The following is a 17,931-nucleotide window of genomic DNA, read 5'->3' as shown; positions in this document are numbered from 1 at the left end:
TCCAATTTCTTTACAGGCTGTGACTGAAGTGACTTTTCTTCTATACCCCACCTTTTCCTACTACACTCCTTGGATTGTAATTTGAGTCTGAAGGACCAGTGACCTACTTCCTTGCCAGTTTGGCTCTCACAGCCTCCCTGTGGGCAGACGGGGATGGCTGTCCCCGGGGGGCCAGGCTCCAAACCAGGGGAGCCACACTCCCCACCAGGGGAGTCACACTCCCCGACCCTACAGAGCAGTACGTCTTTCCCCCTTAACCTCCTACTGAGAATAGGGAGCTGTGTACAGAGGGAGCCGAGAGGGGATGGCCTACGTGTTCATTCTCCCAGGCTCAGATTGTTTTTCTGATGGAGCAAGTTGGGGGAAGTAGGTGGAGGGGAGGAGAGGGAGCTATTGGGTTTCACTTATCTTATCGTTTGTTTCCCTCTGGATTGCCTTTGTTTATACTGTCTCCTCAGGTCAGGAATTCCTCCAACAGAAAGCATGTGTCCATGCGGGGATGTTCAGATTGTTGCTTCCTTCTCCTTGTGCTCGTTTGCTGACTTGGCTTTCCTCTCTCCAGCTCGATCTGAAGGAGGGCTAGAGGCATTTAACCTGCTTACAATGTTTCTGTTATATGGAAAAGAGACTATAAAACAACGAATTGAGGAAAATGGGTTAATAACTTTTCTGATACGGAAAGGGGAATGCTGAGTAGGTTTAAATTCAACATCTACGTATAACTTCTTGATGTGGTTGGAGAGTGTAGAAATGGATGTTTGACACCTTGAATGCAGCCCCTTCGCCTTTTGGTTGCTGCTTGGCAGTGGCACAGAGGGAAAAGAAACACCAGTTGATTTTAGGTTCAGATTTGGGTAATCTTGGCAGTTCTTTTAAACTTCCTGGGCCTCTGTTTCCTCATCTGTGAAATAATGTGAAAATTTAAAGATTTTATGAGAACAGTTTCATCTTAAAATAATGACCTCACTTATATGGTATTGTGTAATGTTGATGTAATGTCCACTGGGTTTCCCTACAAGGGAGATCAGTGAGGGGGAACTCACCTTCAGAGTTTCCAACGTTGGCCCCTGCTCTAGACTCTGTTCTATGGCTGGCTCTAAACTCTCAAGATCTGATCTCTAGGCTGTTCTCCTTAACTGAACATCTTCTAGTCGCCTTCCCTAGTCCTGGGGCTCAGAAAGTCCTATAGAACATGAGGAATGATGCTAGACAGTGTCTTTGGGTGACCATCCAGTTGTTTCAATTGATAATCTCCTTGAACCAGAAGTTGATTACTACCATTGGCACACAGGATGGATGTAGCCAGATACCATGTTTTATTTGGCCAGTGCAGTGTTATTTTTAAAAATGGAATGATTTTAGCCAGCTTTTACACTCTGATTTGTCCCTGACCTCACCACACCCTAGTGCCTCATGCACAGCCACTTTGTGTGATATTTCTTTACCTCCTTGGCCCTTGAAGGCATTTGAGTTTTCAATCCCCATTTTAATCTAAATTAAATTGCAATAAGAGTCTCTTCAAATGTTTATCCAGCCGTGGGCTGGCAAACCTACCCAATCCAGGGTTTCTCAGTCCCAGCACTGTTGGCATCTCAGATGGGATCATCTCTGTGGAGGAGGCTGTGCTGTGCACTGTAGGGTGTTCACAGCATCCCTGGTCCCTCCACATTAGATCCCAGCAGCAACCTTGCCCCCCGTTGTGACAACCAAAAATGTCTCCAGCCATTGCCAAATGTCCCCCAGGGGGGCAAAGTCTGGCCCAGCTGAGAGCCAGCTGACAGATTTTGGATGGCCTGGGAACTTCAGACATTGGACCAGGCTTGGATATTTAGGGATAAAGAGGAGTTCATCTGGGAAGCTGAGCTACCCTGCTGTTTTTTATTTATTTGGGTAGTTGGTTAGAGCAAAGTAAAGGTCAGTGGATTAGACCCTTTGGGGTCACTTCTCCATTCTTCCATGACCACAGCCCGGGAGGCCAGTCCACAATTTAAGGACATGTCCTTGATCACAACAGGGAGACACTGAGACACTTGATGCTGGGTCAGGGCAAGCCCACCAGAGCTAGTAGGTAAACAGCTTTGAAGCCCATGGCCTGTGTTGGTAGGTCAGTAAAACTATCTGTGGACAAGGAAGATGCGGCTTTGGGGAAAGAAAAGGTCATCTCTGTCATTATTGTCAAGGGCCAAGATACTTTTTTTGGAGAAAAAAAAAATGGGGCCATCAGCTTTTAAAAATGACAGTTTACCTCAAAATCAGCAGTGAGGGAAGAGCTCTAAAAAGGATTAGCAGCAGACTGATGTTCCTTTTTTTTTTTCTTGTCTCAAAAAAGATTGTCTTTTAAATGTGACTCAAAAACGTGGGCTTTGTGGAGATGAGTATAGCTCAGTGGTAGAGCACATGCTTACCATGCATGAGGTCCTGGGTTCAATCTCCAGTACCTCCATTAAAAAAATAAATAAATAGAATAAAATTTTTACAAGTAAAATTTAATTTTAAAAATTTTAAATTTTTAAAATGTAAAAAAATTTAAAGAAAACAACAACTTGGGCTTTGACAACAATCAAACTTGCCTTGCCTCTTGAAAAACGTCCGTAAGTGTTTCAGCATATAGAGGGAGAATGTTGAGAAGTTTTAATTAACTTACCCAAGCTCAATCCACGAGCAACTAAGCAAAGCTAATGCTTAGGGAAGCACACAGTTTGAGTTAAGACAAAAACCAGAGTCTCTTCTCATGGGTAGGCGGGACTTCGGAAGGAATCCATGCTTCTTCCTAAATGCTGTTGGTTCTGTCTCCTGGATGGGCATCAGAATTCTCTATGGTACTTTTAAAAGGAGATGCTTAGGGGCTCTGATTCAGTAGACTGGGGACCCAATCTTCAGAATTCTTGAAGCTCCCCAGGTAATTCTGATGTTTAACCAGTACTGAAAACCAGTGGGAAGAGCACAGGATCCTGGTGTTTGGGAAACGTGGTTATAGCTGCAGATGTGTGCTGGGCCGGATGGTTAAATACACAACTTCATTTTCAGTTTTTTTGTATCTGTTTTGGTGTGAATATTTTGTCACTTTTCTAGAATTTTGAATTTGTAAAAAGGATAGATCTTTTACATATGGTATAGTGTGCATTACCTGGTACCTGGACCCTAATGCTTATAATAACCTTGAAGCTTTATTATATTTTGGCAGACTTTACTGCAAAATTTGTGGAAATTATCCTTTCCTTTTCAAAATGCTTTCCTGGGAGGACTGATTTTTTGTATAAACTTATTGTTTAAAAGGAAAGGAAACAGAAACCCAATCACAAATGGCCAATACCATGAGTGCCTTTGAGATTAAAGTGGCTGGGAGAAGGGTAGTAAAAGCTCTTACTAGCTTCTATTCTAGAAAAGTCTAGATTCTAGGTAGGATCTAGATATTTCACAGCTAGGTTTAACTCAGTGAGTTTCCCATCAGATTCTTCTCTGGCTTCATAAACATGAGGTAGACTTGTTTGTTGCAAGTTTCCCTCCTTAGCCTATGCCATGGGCCATCATGGAGGACTTCAAAGTCCCAGAGTTACAACTACCAAAGATGAAAAATACAATAAAATGGCTCCTTTTGTTTGGATTTTACTTAGAGTTTCAGATTAGATCCAAATTTCTATCAAGCATAGCAGACACAAATGAATAGCTAAGTTTTAGGGGAAAATATTATACCGAGCATTTTATGGACTGTCTTATAAACTATGAAAGTGACACCTTAAAGCATCATTCATTCATTTATTCGTTTGGCAGGTAAATATGTTTTGATACAGGGTGTCAACATTTTAGAATGCTGTTTTAAACCTCAGGTTTTTCCCTTTGGAATATAGAACTCTTGTTTTACTAAATAAATTTGAGGTCATCCTTTGTCTTCAGCTTCTGAAATAAACAAATTATGTTGTGCAATAGGTGAAGACTCTCCCCAACGAAAGATTCTTTGCTTTCACTGGCAAGTAATTTCATGTTTTGCTTATTTGGATCATGTCCATGTTTTCAAAGGAATGTTCACAGCATCAGTTATAGGAAGCAATACATGGACAAAGAAATAGTTGTGATAATGCCTTAATATTTATGGACCACCTGATCCATGGGAAACTTTGTTGTAATGAAATTTTTTGTTGTAATTGAATCTGGCTCATATTCTCATAACTCCTAATTATGGGCTGGGAAAACTTTGCACTATTGTATACCTGCTGTGATGATAAGCTAAGATTTTGGTGATACATTTGGCTTATCCATACTTTGCTTTAAACTTGTTCCATTTGATTATTTTGCAGGATTTTTCTGCCTTAGAAGCCTTCACACTGTAAAAAGCACTCAAGTATGTAATCTTGCCTGTAAAGCTGTGCGTGTTGAGTAAAGAATATTTCATTTATAAGGGATTACGTAGCTCAAGGTTTCTCAAATTTGGATTCATGATCCTTTGAGAAATACTGCATTAAAAGTTAAATTGCTGCATATTTAGGTACTCACTTGGTGCCACTGGGATCATAAACTCATGTGTAGAGATAGACTTTGAGGTACTGCAGTACTATTCAGGTATAAGATGCTTTCCCAGATGTATTAGTTTTATTGCTGCATAATGAATTATTACAAATTTAGTGGCTTAAAACTCCACCAAGTCAGAAGTCTGGGCATGCAATGGCTAGGTTCTCTGCTCAGGGTCTCACCAGGGTAAAACTCATATGTCAGTCAAGGCTACAGTTCTCATCTGGGTCTCAGGGGATTCCTTCACGCTCACTGGTTGTTGGCAGAATTTATTTCCTTGTGACTGCAGAACTAAGAGCTGCTGCCTGTTGGCCAGGGGTAGCTTTTAGCTCCTAGGGGCCACCCACATTACATGCCACATGGCCCACGTTGGAAGTTTACATATGGATGTTTGGTTTCTCCTAGGTTAGCTAGGGCACATCTCTATCATTTCTTTTCTGCAGTCAGCCAGAGAAAAGGCTGAGTTTTAAGATCTCACCTGATTAGGTAAGGCCCACCCAGGATGATCTCCCTTTGACCATATACTGTAACATAATCACATGAGAGTGATATCTCATCATATTCATAGGTTCCACTCACCCTCAAAAGGTTATGGGGTGTCATTTAAAGTTCTTCCTGTCACACCAGATAACAGGAATTATGCCAGTATACTGCTGATGGTTATTAAAGTAAAAATCCAAAATCCAAAAATGGATGACACTTCACAAAGATGATTCAGGAAACCCCTATGTCTTTTTAAAATGTCTTCCCTTCAGATTTATTGCTTTCCATTCCTACTTTTCTTGTTTCAAGTAGAGTGAAAATGAAGATTTTAAAAAGTTTTATCATTAAAATTTCGTACACACATTCACAAACACATAGAATGACTAATATAGCTAATATGAGACTCGTCCATATACCTACGGCTTCACCATTTATCAGTTCATGACTGATCTTTCTTTTCCACCTCCAGCTCTGGGATGATTTTAAATTCCAGACACTTGATAATCTCATCTGTAAATATTTTAAGAATTAGTATATGTCCAAATAAAATCAGGACTCTCTTTAAAAACGTAACTAAAATGCTGTTATCATACCTAAAATAATTTATATTATTTCTTTAAAATTACCAAACATTTCATCAATTTTCAGATTTACAGTTGATTTTGTAAAAAGTTTGTGCAGCTCAGCATTCCGATAAGGTTCATATATTGCAGTTTTTAAAAATGTCCCTTAAGCCTCTCTCAATCCCATGTAGTATTTTTCCTTGCAACTTACTTGTGAAAGGAACTGGGGTATTTATCCTATAGCATTTCCTATAGTCTGGACCTTATGGTACAACATCTCTGTTTCCTTTAAATTAGTTAAGATGAAAATAATTGATGCCATGAACCTATCTGGTCACTAGAGGTAGAAAAACTTATTTGGTAAATAGAATGTATAGATATAACTTACTAGAATCCATATGTGTATAGACATTTAGAGGTATATTTGGGAGTAGAGCAAGCATATTAGATTTTTCAGATTCCTATTGAGAGCAGTGTAAGTGTTATATACTTAAAGTGAGTGAATTAGTGCAGTTTAAATTCTTATGAAAAAGATACATCTGGATTCATTAAGTGATACTTGGATCTGTTTAGTCCTTCAGCCAAAGTGGTTTCGTTAAATAGGGTTTTAGCTTCCATAGAAGAAAAGACTTTTTTAAGGGGGAAGATATTTCAGTTTTGAGTTTTTCAAAATAACCAGCTTTTTTAAATTGTGAAAATCATGAAATAATTGCTTTTCTATAATAGAGTTTTGCTAGTTAGTTCATATCTGTAGGTTCTCCAAAGACATGCCCTTTATCCTCAAAGAAGATGATGTATATTTTAAATACTCATCACTGGAAAATGCTATTTTTAAAAATGCAACACGTAACATTGTTTTTGGAGAACAATTTTATATGACTGCCATTGAAGGAAAGTAGAAGAGGCTGTCTAATTTAAATTTTGTTTTGGAGGGGAAAAATAGTACTGGGTTGAGAAAAGCTTCATTAGGAACATAATAACAGCATAGGGGATACAGAATGTAAACAAATGGATGTGGCAAATTGGGAAGAACTGACATCTTGACAATATTGGAGTCTTATCCATGAACATGGAATATTTTCCACTTATTTAGTTTTTTTCTAATTTAGTTCATCAGAGTATTTTAGTTTCCCTATAAGAATCTTGTATGTGTTTTGTTAGGTTTATACCTATGTATTTCATTTTTATGGTGCTAACGTAAATAGTATTGTGTTTTTAATTTCACATTCCACTCATTCATTGTTGGTAAGTAAGAAAGCAGTTGACTTTTATTATTAACTTTGTATCTTGCAGACTGTTTTTTTGTAGTCTTTATCAAGCTGGGAAAGTTTTCTTCTGTTCCTAGTTAACTGAAAGTTTTTATCATGAATGGGTGTTGGATTTTGTCAAATACTTTTTCTACATCTATTGATATGATTCTGTGATTTGCTTACCTGGGGTAAATACCACTTCATTTTGGTGTGTAATCCTTTTACATGTTGGATTCAATTTGCTAATATTTTGTTGAGGATTTTTATGTCTGTGTTCATGAGTGACACTGGTCTGTAGTTTTCTTGTAATATCTTTGTCTGGTTTTGCTATTAGTGTAACACTGGCCTCACAGAATGAGTTAGGAAGTATTCCTTCTGCTTTTATCCTCTGAAAGAGATTGTAAATAGTTGGTGTAATTTTTTCCTTAAATATTTGGTGGAATTCACCAGTGAATCCATCTGTGCCTGGTGTTTTCTGTTTTAGAAGGTTATTAATTATTAAGCTCTCTGTCTTTATTAATCTTATGACCTGTAATATACAAACTGATCTGTTTGTAGATAGTTGATGCTAAAGAATTATTTTCAGAGTTTAAAAAGAAGGTTCTCAAAATTATAAAACAAACATGTCAACAATTTTTATTTAGCTTATTAATTAGTGAAGGAACTGGTAAGATGTCAAGACCAGTTCAAAGGAGAATTTGAATGACATATATATGTCTGTTTGTCTATCCACCCATCCATCCACAATTAGAAATGCTAAAATAAATTTGGTAGTAGATATAAAACTGGTTAATACCCTGAAGGGCTATAAAATGTAATGTCTTTTTTTCTACATGTATATAAATCTACTGGATCTCTACCAGGAAAAATCCATTTGCTTTTGTTATAGGTAAAAACCATTCATTACATTGCTGTGTGTTTTTTAACAAGTTAATTCCTACTCCTACAGAGCTATGAGTCTGCCCAGCATGTTCTGAAACTTTTTCGTTTCAGGACACTTTGATCCTATTAAATATCAGAGACGCCAATGAAATTTGTTTGTTTAATATGTTAATCATATTGGCATTCAGAATTGAGAAACTTTAAGACTCAAGTTTTTCATTTAAAAAAATCAGTAATGAAAGCTGTTGCATGTTACCTGCCTGATGATTTCATCATGAATATTGGAACTTTTGGAAAATTACACTGTACACCTATTGAGAGAATGAGAGAAAAAACAGCAAATAACATCTTAATATTATCATGAAAATAGTTTTGAACTTGTAAACACCCTACCTAATGAGATCTGAGACTTTTCCAGGGCTCTCCCAACCACCCTTTGAGAACCACTGGCCTAGTTAGAAGGAATAAAAAAAGTCAAATCTAATCCCTGGACGACCTGCTAGACCACAAATAGCACTTCACTGAAAAGATACCCAGTAATCTTTTTTGACCATTTCTAAATCTTGGTTTTTCTTCCTAACAGTAGTCCCTTCTTTGACAAATGTTGTCCTGCCCTGTGTGGGGAATTCTCAAGGCTGTTCTAAAACTGTTAAATCAGAAACTTATTTTATTTTTTAATTGTAAAATTAATACAAGTTACTGTATGAAAAAATAAATAGGAAAGTATAAAGAAATAGAAAAAAATCTTACAGAAGAGGCAAACAATATTAACATCATGGGAAAATATCTTTATGAAGGCTTAAAAATAAATCATGTATTATTTGTACTCTTGCATTCTTCCCTCAACTAAATGTTGTCAAAGCATTTTTCATATTATTAAAACACTTTTTTTATTTTGGTAGAAAACACATATCATAAAATTTGCCATCTTAACCATTTTTTAAGTGGACAATTTAGTAGTGTTTGGTATATTTACATTTTTGTGAACCAGATCTCCAGAACCTTTTTCATCTTGCAGGACTGAAACTCTGTACCAATTAAACACCTCCCCTTTGCCCTCTCCCCCTAGCCCCTGGTATCCATCATTCTCTCTTTATCTGTGAGTTCAACTACTTTAGATGCCTCATTTAAGTGGACTTATAAAGTATTTGTCCTTTTATGGCTGGCTTATTTCACTTAGCGTATGAACCTCAAGATTCATTCATTGTTTTTTGTAGCATGTGACAAGATTTCCTTCCTTTTTAAAGCTGCATAGTGCTCCATTGTATCTAGAGACCACATTTTGTTTATCCATTCACTCATTGATGGACATTTGGGTCATTTCCAACTTTTGGCTATTGTGAATAATGCTGCTATGAACATTGGTGTGCAAATATTCCTTTGAGACCATGCTTTCTTTTTTCTTTCTTTTTTTTTTTTTTTTGGATATATACCTGGAGGTGGGATATACCCAGAGCCTGCCTGGATCATATGATAGTTCTAGTTTTAATATTTTGAGAAGCTGCCATACTCTTTTTCCTTAGTAGCTCTATTTCATATTCCCACCATCAAAAGTGCACAGCTTTGTCAATATTTGTTTCTTTCCAGATTGTTTTTGATAGTAGCCATCCTAATGGCTATGAGGGTATTAAAACTCTTAATACATTTTTTAGATGTTAGCATTTATTTCCATTTTATGTGGTGTATAGGATAATCATTTTCCTAATATTTTTCCATTAAAAACTATTATGACCATCTTTTTCAGATTATTTTCTTAGGATGTATTTCTTGGAAATAAAATAACTGGGTCAAAAGGTATATAATTTTAAAGTTTTTTGTTAAATACTGCCAAATTGTCCTCAAGAAAGGTTTTTTTTTTCCAGGTGACACCGAATCAGGGTATTAAAACATCTTTCATTTCATCCACATCTGTGCTGCAAATATTATTACAAGTACCTGTGATTGAACAACTGACAAAAGTTACCACATTGTACTTTAATTTGCGTTTTAAAAATCTGTTATATAGAACTTTTTTCTCAAGGCCAGTTGTATTTTTCCTTTCTCAGATAGTCTGTTTGCCCATTTATCTATCTATATCTCAATGTTTTGAACAGATCATAAAAGAGATTAATTAGCAATGCAGATATGAAGCTACCAGGGCTTTTCACAAACGTGGTAAATAATCGTGGAGCCCTTTTGCAGAAAACATATGAGATCTGCAGGTTTTAAAGGACCTAAAGTATTTCTCTGTGATTAAGGGTCTCTGGGCTGCAGATATGCATAATTAATTATGTTAACAAGCCCTTTCCTCATCTTGAGGGAAACGTTATGTCAGCTCCTGCCATTTATGGCCAGTTTACATTTCCTGGAGTTTGCCTCAGTGGTTTCTTACTGTAATTAGTTTTTCTGCTGATAGTGAGACTGCTACAGAGAAGGCTTTTTTGAAAGGCAGAGAGAACAGAGAGATGATATGTAGTTTTTCCATTGGGCTGAAAATGTTTGGAAGAATGGGATTTAGAACAATGAAATAATCCAAATATTATGAGGAGAGAGGTAGAAGTTTATATTAGAATGGTTTATGTGATAAAAGAAATGTTATACCCAGTTCTTTTTGTTTATAAACGGTGTCACAAAACAGATACTCAGATGCTTAGCTAAAATATTTAAAGCACTGCCCCACAGCACCCAATATTACAGTAATGCTGTGCCCATCGCAGGCTGATTGGCTTCATGTCAGGGTATCATAAGTCAGTATTGTCGGGATGTGGCTCTTCTCCTATGGTAAGTACTTTAGGTTTATTCTAATTTAAACAGAAAAAAAGAATCCTCTTCCAAGCATTGAGAGAGGTTCCTGTTTTGAATCTAATTTTAGATAGTTATGGCAACCCATAATAGAATAGAATACAGTGTTTCCTAGCACATTTTAGAGAAGACCACTTATTCAAAATTTTCATGGTTCTGTTCACATTTTTTTTTTTCTGGAACTCTCCTTTGAGGCGCTGTGGCTGGCTGTCCTCATTCAAGAAGTAACAAACAAAATGCACAAGACATTCTGTGGAGCTTTCTGCTGGCAAGAGTTGGCAAGTAGATGGGACCCAGTGGTGTAGGGGTGGTTAGGAAAGGATTCTCTGGAGTAAGGACTAAGATCCAGGGGAGAGGTCACTTTTGCACTCTCCTCCCTGAAACATCAATTCCTGTCTTCCTAGCCTGGAAGAATGGACATTTCTCTCCAGCTGATCTCTTAGTTCCTAGGCACCATCCAAACCGCAAGTAGTTTGTTTCATTATAAAATGGACTGATGGAACAGCATTTCCAAGAGTACCATATGCCTTTCTGAGTAAAGAAATCAGACACTTCACACACACATTCTCTGGACAAATGACACCTCTAAAGTAAAATGGACCATGAGATGTTTTATCTTAAATTTTTATGTTTTCTTGATTTGCAATGGCAAAATCTTGTGAAATATCTTTAATATGAAACAGATTTTGAAGTCTTTCTGTGACTGGTAAAGTTCAAGGCTAAAATTATTCAAACATACTCTTCTCGTTAATGGTAAGGAGTTCCAAATTATTTTATGAATTTACAAAAAATTGACTTAAAAATGTAAAAGACTCCCCTGTTATGTTCTGATTCAGCCATTCCCTGTTAATTCTTATAAAAGTTTTAGGTGAACTATATGAGTGATGGACTCACATTTTGTAACTTTCTTTATGCAGGTTTCATTTTTCAAAAGGGCTGGTCCTAAGTGGGTCAAACTTTGACAGTTTGTAAGAGATAAGATCGTTAATTTTCTACGGAGATTGGCAACTGTTACTTGGTTTGAGTTTACTGAGATTTGTCAGAGGTATTATTTATCTTGTTTTGTTCTACTGAAGAAACAGTTTTGATACCTAGGCTTAAAAGTGACAATGTATAGGTCCATATTATAGCAATAATTCTATAACTTACTTAGTACGCTCATCTAGTTGAGAGGCATGAACTTTTTTGAAGGGAGAAAAATTTTTAATAATATCAAACAGAAAGCCTTTACATGATCAGTTGTCCTACAGAGAACTAATACAGGTAATTAAGTCAGTGTTTCAGACTGCATGTTATGGTTCACGATACAGAAAACTCTCCAGTGGGGGAATGTGGATATTTCAGCCTGCCATCTACTTGTGTCACTTTGGTCTCTTGGGTTTCAGTTTCCTCACATATAAAATGGAAAGGTTTGGATGAGACCACAGGTTCTGTGACAGTTTTGTCTGCAGTGGCTTCTAAAAGAGTGTTAACAGTTACTGACTGAGTTGACCCTGAGTATTCTGTATCAGAAGTCAGGTTGACTGCTTTTTGGATCTGGCAAAATTGAAACCTGGGATGTGTAATTTGCCTAGTAATAAATTGAGTGTAATGACAGAATCGGAGTTAGAACTCAGGTCTCCACTGCCATCACATCCTAGATGGTTCTCTGACACAGCCCTAGATGTCAGATACACATGTCCCTTCCCCCACTTCGTATCCTGCCACATTCCGGGCGGACAATGTTTAATCTAATGCTAATTGAATGTGACATTTCTTTCCTACCCAGCCTGGACATGGCTTCAGAATCCATCACAAAGCGACATTCTAATAGCCACAGCTAACAGACAAGGGAATCTAACTGGTGTGACTTTGTAGGTAGTAGAATCTTTAAAATAAAAAAGGCTGCTGTAAGTTTTTTTTTTTTTAAGGAGATTTACTTACATCATTTTATTCAAGTGGAATATTGTTGCTTTCTCTTTAGCAGTGGTTCCCTCTGTGATGATTACTTTTTAATTAGAAAAAATTATAGATTCCCACATGACCATGAATTCAGTAACACTTGAAATGAATTTCAGTTTTATTTATCATGCTACATAAATTCATTTGGGAAAATGGACACATATCTTTGCAATGTTTACATGCTTATGAATGAAAGACTCCTTGTAACACCTTTACTCAGCCCCCCCATTCCCATCCACCAAGAGTCAGGCATCAGAAACTGTTTTTCTATACTACTTTTTTTTTCTTGGTTTTAGGTTAAGTTTTTAAAGTAGGAGCAAGTTTTTGTTTTAAGGGATCTCATCAGTGGTTTCTATTCTATGTGCTGTGAAATCCCAGTTCCAGGAGGTGCCTCGGGGAGACCCCCCTTGTGCCCCACACCCTGTCCAGCGTTGACCAGCCTGTCTACTTCAAATTCTCCTACATACTGGGCTTCTCCATGAGATTTCATTTAGATAAAGGGTTTCATGGCTTTAAAAAAAAATTGAAAGCCATTAATAATCCTACTTTCCCATTTTACACAGTGTTTGGGGGTTACCCTATTAGTTAACACTAATAAGGGTAGCCAGGATAAAGACCACTGTTGTCCAACTTGCAGGCCACTCCTTGTCCCCTGTCCCCTTACCCAAGCTGCTGTCCATAGGACAGTGGAGGATGTAAGCTGACACCATGGCTTAGAGTCCAGCACGTACTTATATGGGAGGAAAAACTGTTTACACTGTAATACCAGGGGACTCAAGTCTATTTCCATCCTTGAATAAAAGGTTATGTGGTGTACGTATTTGTAAATGTTTGTCTTGTTTGGGTGTGGGCTTCTGTCACTATTTTGGTATGGGTGGAGGGATGGTGAAGCCTGTTTTTTAAGCCTAATTTTATTTTAAAATAGTAATGAGTGATGCTATGGGCAGAAGACAGTTTCCTTTCTCTTTTCCCCTGTGCTGTGTTTGTAGCATGCTTTACTTTGTCCTGATTTTAACTACTGCCTAAGCAGTCTCTGGTCTCGTTCCTAGATTTTGCTATCTATCAAGAGACAACCTCAGGGCTCATTTCTCTGCATTGGTCCCCTATTGTCATTATGAAATCGACATGCCGTCAAGACATCAGCCAGATTTGATACTGAACACACCTGGTCTGAGCTGCCTTGTTTTTTTGGCCTGGGATGTTAGCTTGAAGCCAGATGTCCCTCTAAAGCTCGCTGTGATGTTTAGGACTTGCTTACCTCAGTTTCCCTTGCCCATGTGGGGCTGTGGGTGATTCTGAATAGTTGGAACAGGGGTCTAGTGACAGTTTGCAGAGGGTGCTGTGTGGATCCCGGCTCCATACCTGGGTGCGGGGTGCTAAATGTTTCTGATTAGATTCTTCCAGGTCTGTGGGGCCCAGGCAGACCCCTGACGGGCCGCTTGCTTCCTCGCCCTCCTGGGCAAGTTCATCTCCCGGGCAGAGATGCTTTTGTGCTAACTGCGGCAGAGCAACCATTTCACTTCAGTCGACAGTTTCAACCTCCATTTTTACCATATATTTTAACAGATCTGATGCTGAGAAACTGAAATGACTTTCTCTGGACCAGATCACTTTTTACTTAAAAGCAGAAATGCCCAGGGTTAGGAAATAAAAGAAAGAAAGAAAAAATACCGTAAGAGAGTTTTCCGTCCGAAAACTGAAACTACCTGCTGTCTTTAACAAGAGGTATTTCCCCCTCATCTGTTAGCCCTTTAACAAGTCTTTTTTCTTCCAGAATAAATTGAGGGTGGCAAATTGCAAGATTATTAACCACCTAGGGGAGGACTTTGTGCAAGAGCTTTAGTTATCATAGCTCATCACCAACCTGCTGGAGACTCAGCAGGTTCCCTTCCAGGGGAAAAGCTTGATGAGTAACGTGCTGAGTGTGAACGGCCCCCAAAGTATATACAAAGTTAAGGTGCTTTGGTGGAAGTAGTTCCACTAATGGTCACTTGATTTTCTTCTCAAGGCCGATTGGGAACTGGGGTGTTGTTAAAATGTCCACCGCACATGTCTGTGTTACCAGGATTATTGATTAGCTTGCTGTGGTCACAACTAGAGTGACTTCTATTTCAGGTAAAAGTAGGAATGCAACCTCAAGGGTTATTACCCAGGAGCTGTTTCTTAAAGGCATCCCTAGAAATCTGAGTAAGATCTGTAGTCGTGTTAATGGTAATGTGTCAATATCAATTTTCTGGTTTTGATAATATTTCATAGTTATGTAAGATACTACCCACTGGGGAAGCAGGGGACTTTTCTGTACTTCTTCTTTGATTGATTGATTGATTGATTTTGCGATTTCTTATGAGTGTAAGGTTATGGCAAGGTTAAAAAGTTAAAAGAAAAATATCCTGAGAAGAATTACCATTCCAGGTGAGACACTTCAGGTCTTATATCTTTCATTCCCTCCTTCCTCCCTCTCTCCTCCCTCCTTCCTTCCTTTCTTCTTTCCTCAGCTCTACTGAGCTGTATTTCATACATGTAAATCACCTAATTTAGAGTATAGTTAATTGGTTTTTTTCCCCACAATTCATTGTGTATCTGTAGAGTTGTGTAACCATCACCACAGTCTACTCCTAGAACGTTTTCTGCTTTCCACCAAGGAACTCCATAGGCACTGGCCATCATCTGTGTACCCCATCCTCCCCCCACCCCCATCTCCATCCCAGGCAACTATTTATCTGTTTTCTGCCTGTATGGATTGGCCTATTCTGGACATTTAATATAAATAGTGTCATAAAATATGTGGTCTTTGGTGACTGGTTCTTTCATTTAGTATAATATTTTCAAGAGTTCATCCATGTCAGGGCATGGATTGCCAACATGGTGGAGTAGCAAGACACATACTTATCCTCTCCCATGAATACACCAAAAATTACACCTACAGACCAAACAGTTCTCACAGAACACCTACTGAGCTTTGGCAGAATATATCTTACTTTGGAAATACAAGAGGATTCCTCACAAAAATGGATAGACAGCAAGTTTCTTTTGTATACACAGGGAACCATATTCAATATCATGTAGTACCCTATAATGAAAAAGAATATGAAAAGGAATATATGTATGACAGAAGCATTATGCTGTACACCAGAAACAGACACAACATTGTAAACTGACTACTTCAATAAAAAGTGAACCATTAAAAAAAAAGTTTATCCATGTTATAGCATATATCAGTACTTAATTCTTTTTGTTGCCAAATAATATTCCATTTTATGGATATACCACATTTTGTTTATTCATGGACATTGTGGTTGTTTCCATTTTGTGGTTATTATGAGTGGTGCAGCAGTCATGTACAAGTTTTTGTGTGAACATATATTTTCAGTTCTCTTGAGGAAATACCTAAGTATGGCATTGCTGGGTCATACGGAGATTCTGTGCTTAACATTTTGAGGACCTGCCAAACTGTTTTCCAAAGTGGCTGCACCATTTTATATTCCCACCAGCAGTGAATGAAGGTCTCAGTTTTCCACAACTGAGGTGTTTTTTAAACACTGTGTTTTTGTTGTGTTTGACTATTTCTTCTTGTCTTGGTGGGTGTGGAAGTAGGGAGCTTGAATGGTAACTTTGGAGGAAATGAAACAAATGAAAATCAAATGAATTATTTTCAGATTGGCTGAGTGTAGCTCTGGAAACCTTTCAGCCCAGAGCCTACAGACCTTCCTGTTTGACTGGATATGACATTACCAGGAATTTTACTTTCCAGCTTTTATTCTCCCCGAGGACAGAAAAGAAATATGTCTTTTCCTCAGCTAGACATGGAAGGTTCAAACAAATGTAAAGGACGCCTGAGTTATTCACAATTCTGCGGGAACGTGTGCTTGGTCTCTGCCTGGAGTAGTTTCTCTAAAATCATTCTCTTGGTGCTTCCTCTGTGCTGTTCTCCACCAGAGTGTAACCTAAGAGCTGAATCAAGGTTTGTTCAGTCAGAAAAGAAGCGGTGACTGGATGCTGGTCAGCTGGCACAGGCCGTTGGCAAGACCACTGCAGAACATGCTTTCTGAGGCTGCAGCCTCCCGGGTTTGTTACAGGCCTGCACCAGCTGGTGGTGTTTGCATTTTCCCTGAGCTCAGGATAGCTGGGCCTTTCAGTCCTCCATGGTAGTGAGCAGGCAAGTCCGGAGAGCTTGGAAATGGCCCAGTACACCGGCCGAAGACAACATTGTAGCTTCTTTGCCCGTGTGGCTGACTTGGGGAGCAGGCAGGGAAAGGAACACCAAGAAATGTCCTTTCTTAGTTCTAGTGTGTAGATCTGACCACTCCCACTGTATTCTGGCCACTGTTGGTGACTTCTGGTCATATATTGGCAAAAGGCAACCAGATTATTTTGCTGGCTGAAACCACGCTATAACAGAGAAGTTATAAAGGCTTGCTTCTTGTGACCACCTTTCTCATGTTCCCCCTATTTTTTTTTCCAGAAAAGGATATATATATTTTTTTATTCAAGTTACCAGAAATAGGAAATGAGAGGGGGGCCCCAAGGCTGGAGCAAATAATGACCCCCCCCCCAATTATCTTCTTGCAGAGCAGAACTTTTTGAATGATGGTTGCAAGAGTGGATTTTCGCCAGATTTTTGTTAGCACACTCAGTGTGAGCCTCTGTCACTCTCCTCGTGGGCGGGACTCACTTCACACAGGTTGTGTCAGTCCCTAGGGCCTCTCCAGGCCTGTCTTAGCCGGCCTCTCCTCGTTGAGCACTGTCTAGTCATACCTCCTTTGACTTCCCAGAGTCTCTCCCTTAAATGCCTTACATAGGTCAGGAGAGGAGCCCACATTCCTTTCCCCTCTCCATTAAAAACTGCCCATTCAGGTGCATTCTTTCAATGTCCTGTGTTACCTCTGTTGAATTGGTATCTCGCTTCCATTAAAAATGTGGTTGGGGATATGTATGTATCTGTGTGTGTGGGTGTGTGGTTTTTGGACAGCTGTCTATTTACCACACCTATGCAAATTGTTTACCCATTTTATTAAGCCTATACGTCATAGATTAGGCAAAAAAAATTTTAAGTACAATCATTGCAAGGGTCAGTTTCATATCACCATGAAGCATTAAAATACTTTAATTTTAGAGTAGCAGTCGATACATTTTCTATTGGCTGGCCCATTGTGTAATTTCTATAATAAATGTACCTGGCTTAATGACTTCCATTGGAGCTATAAAGAGTTGAGTTCTAAATACATACAATACACATATATTTCTTTTTACTTGTTTTTGGCCCAGCCAGTGCTTTGACCAGGTTCAGAGTTCATAATGCCGTTCTGTACTCCCCAAAATAGGAGTTTCTAGCAGTTAAAATATTTTTTAGAATAGCCCTTTGATATGCATTTGTTTATCTGGCATTGTGTTTGACCTGATCCTGGAAGAAAGAGAAACGTCTTTTAAAAGGCTGCTTCTCATGCAGGTAGCAGGTAGAAAACTGGCTCTTCCTAATTTGTGTATGTGCCTTCTTTGTTACTGACCACAGTGGACCCAGAAAGGCA

The 17,931-nt window shown here is 38.4% G+C and overlaps 1 protein-coding gene and 1 non-coding gene across 3 annotated transcripts in view; both read left to right on the top strand.

Moving 5' to 3' along the window:
- DAAM1 (dishevelled associated activator of morphogenesis 1) overlaps positions 1-17,931 on the top strand; it is a 155,686-nt gene that overhangs the window by 8,001 nt on the left and 129,754 nt on the right. The gene's annotated exons all lie outside the window — the stretch shown is intronic.
- Positions 2,368-2,443, top strand: TRNAG-ACC (transfer RNA glycine (anticodon ACC)). Its single transcript has one exon. It is a non-coding gene; the product is annotated as a tRNA-Gly (tRNA).

The sequence above is a fragment of the Camelus bactrianus genome, chromosome 6, assembly GCF_048773025.1.
Source record: "Camelus bactrianus isolate YW-2024 breed Bactrian camel chromosome 6, ASM4877302v1, whole genome shotgun sequence".
Classification (NCBI taxonomy): domain Eukaryota; kingdom Metazoa; phylum Chordata; class Mammalia; order Artiodactyla; family Camelidae; genus Camelus; species Camelus bactrianus.
Note: the sequence above shows the minus strand (reverse complement) of the source record. Positions and strands in the feature narration are given on the sequence as shown.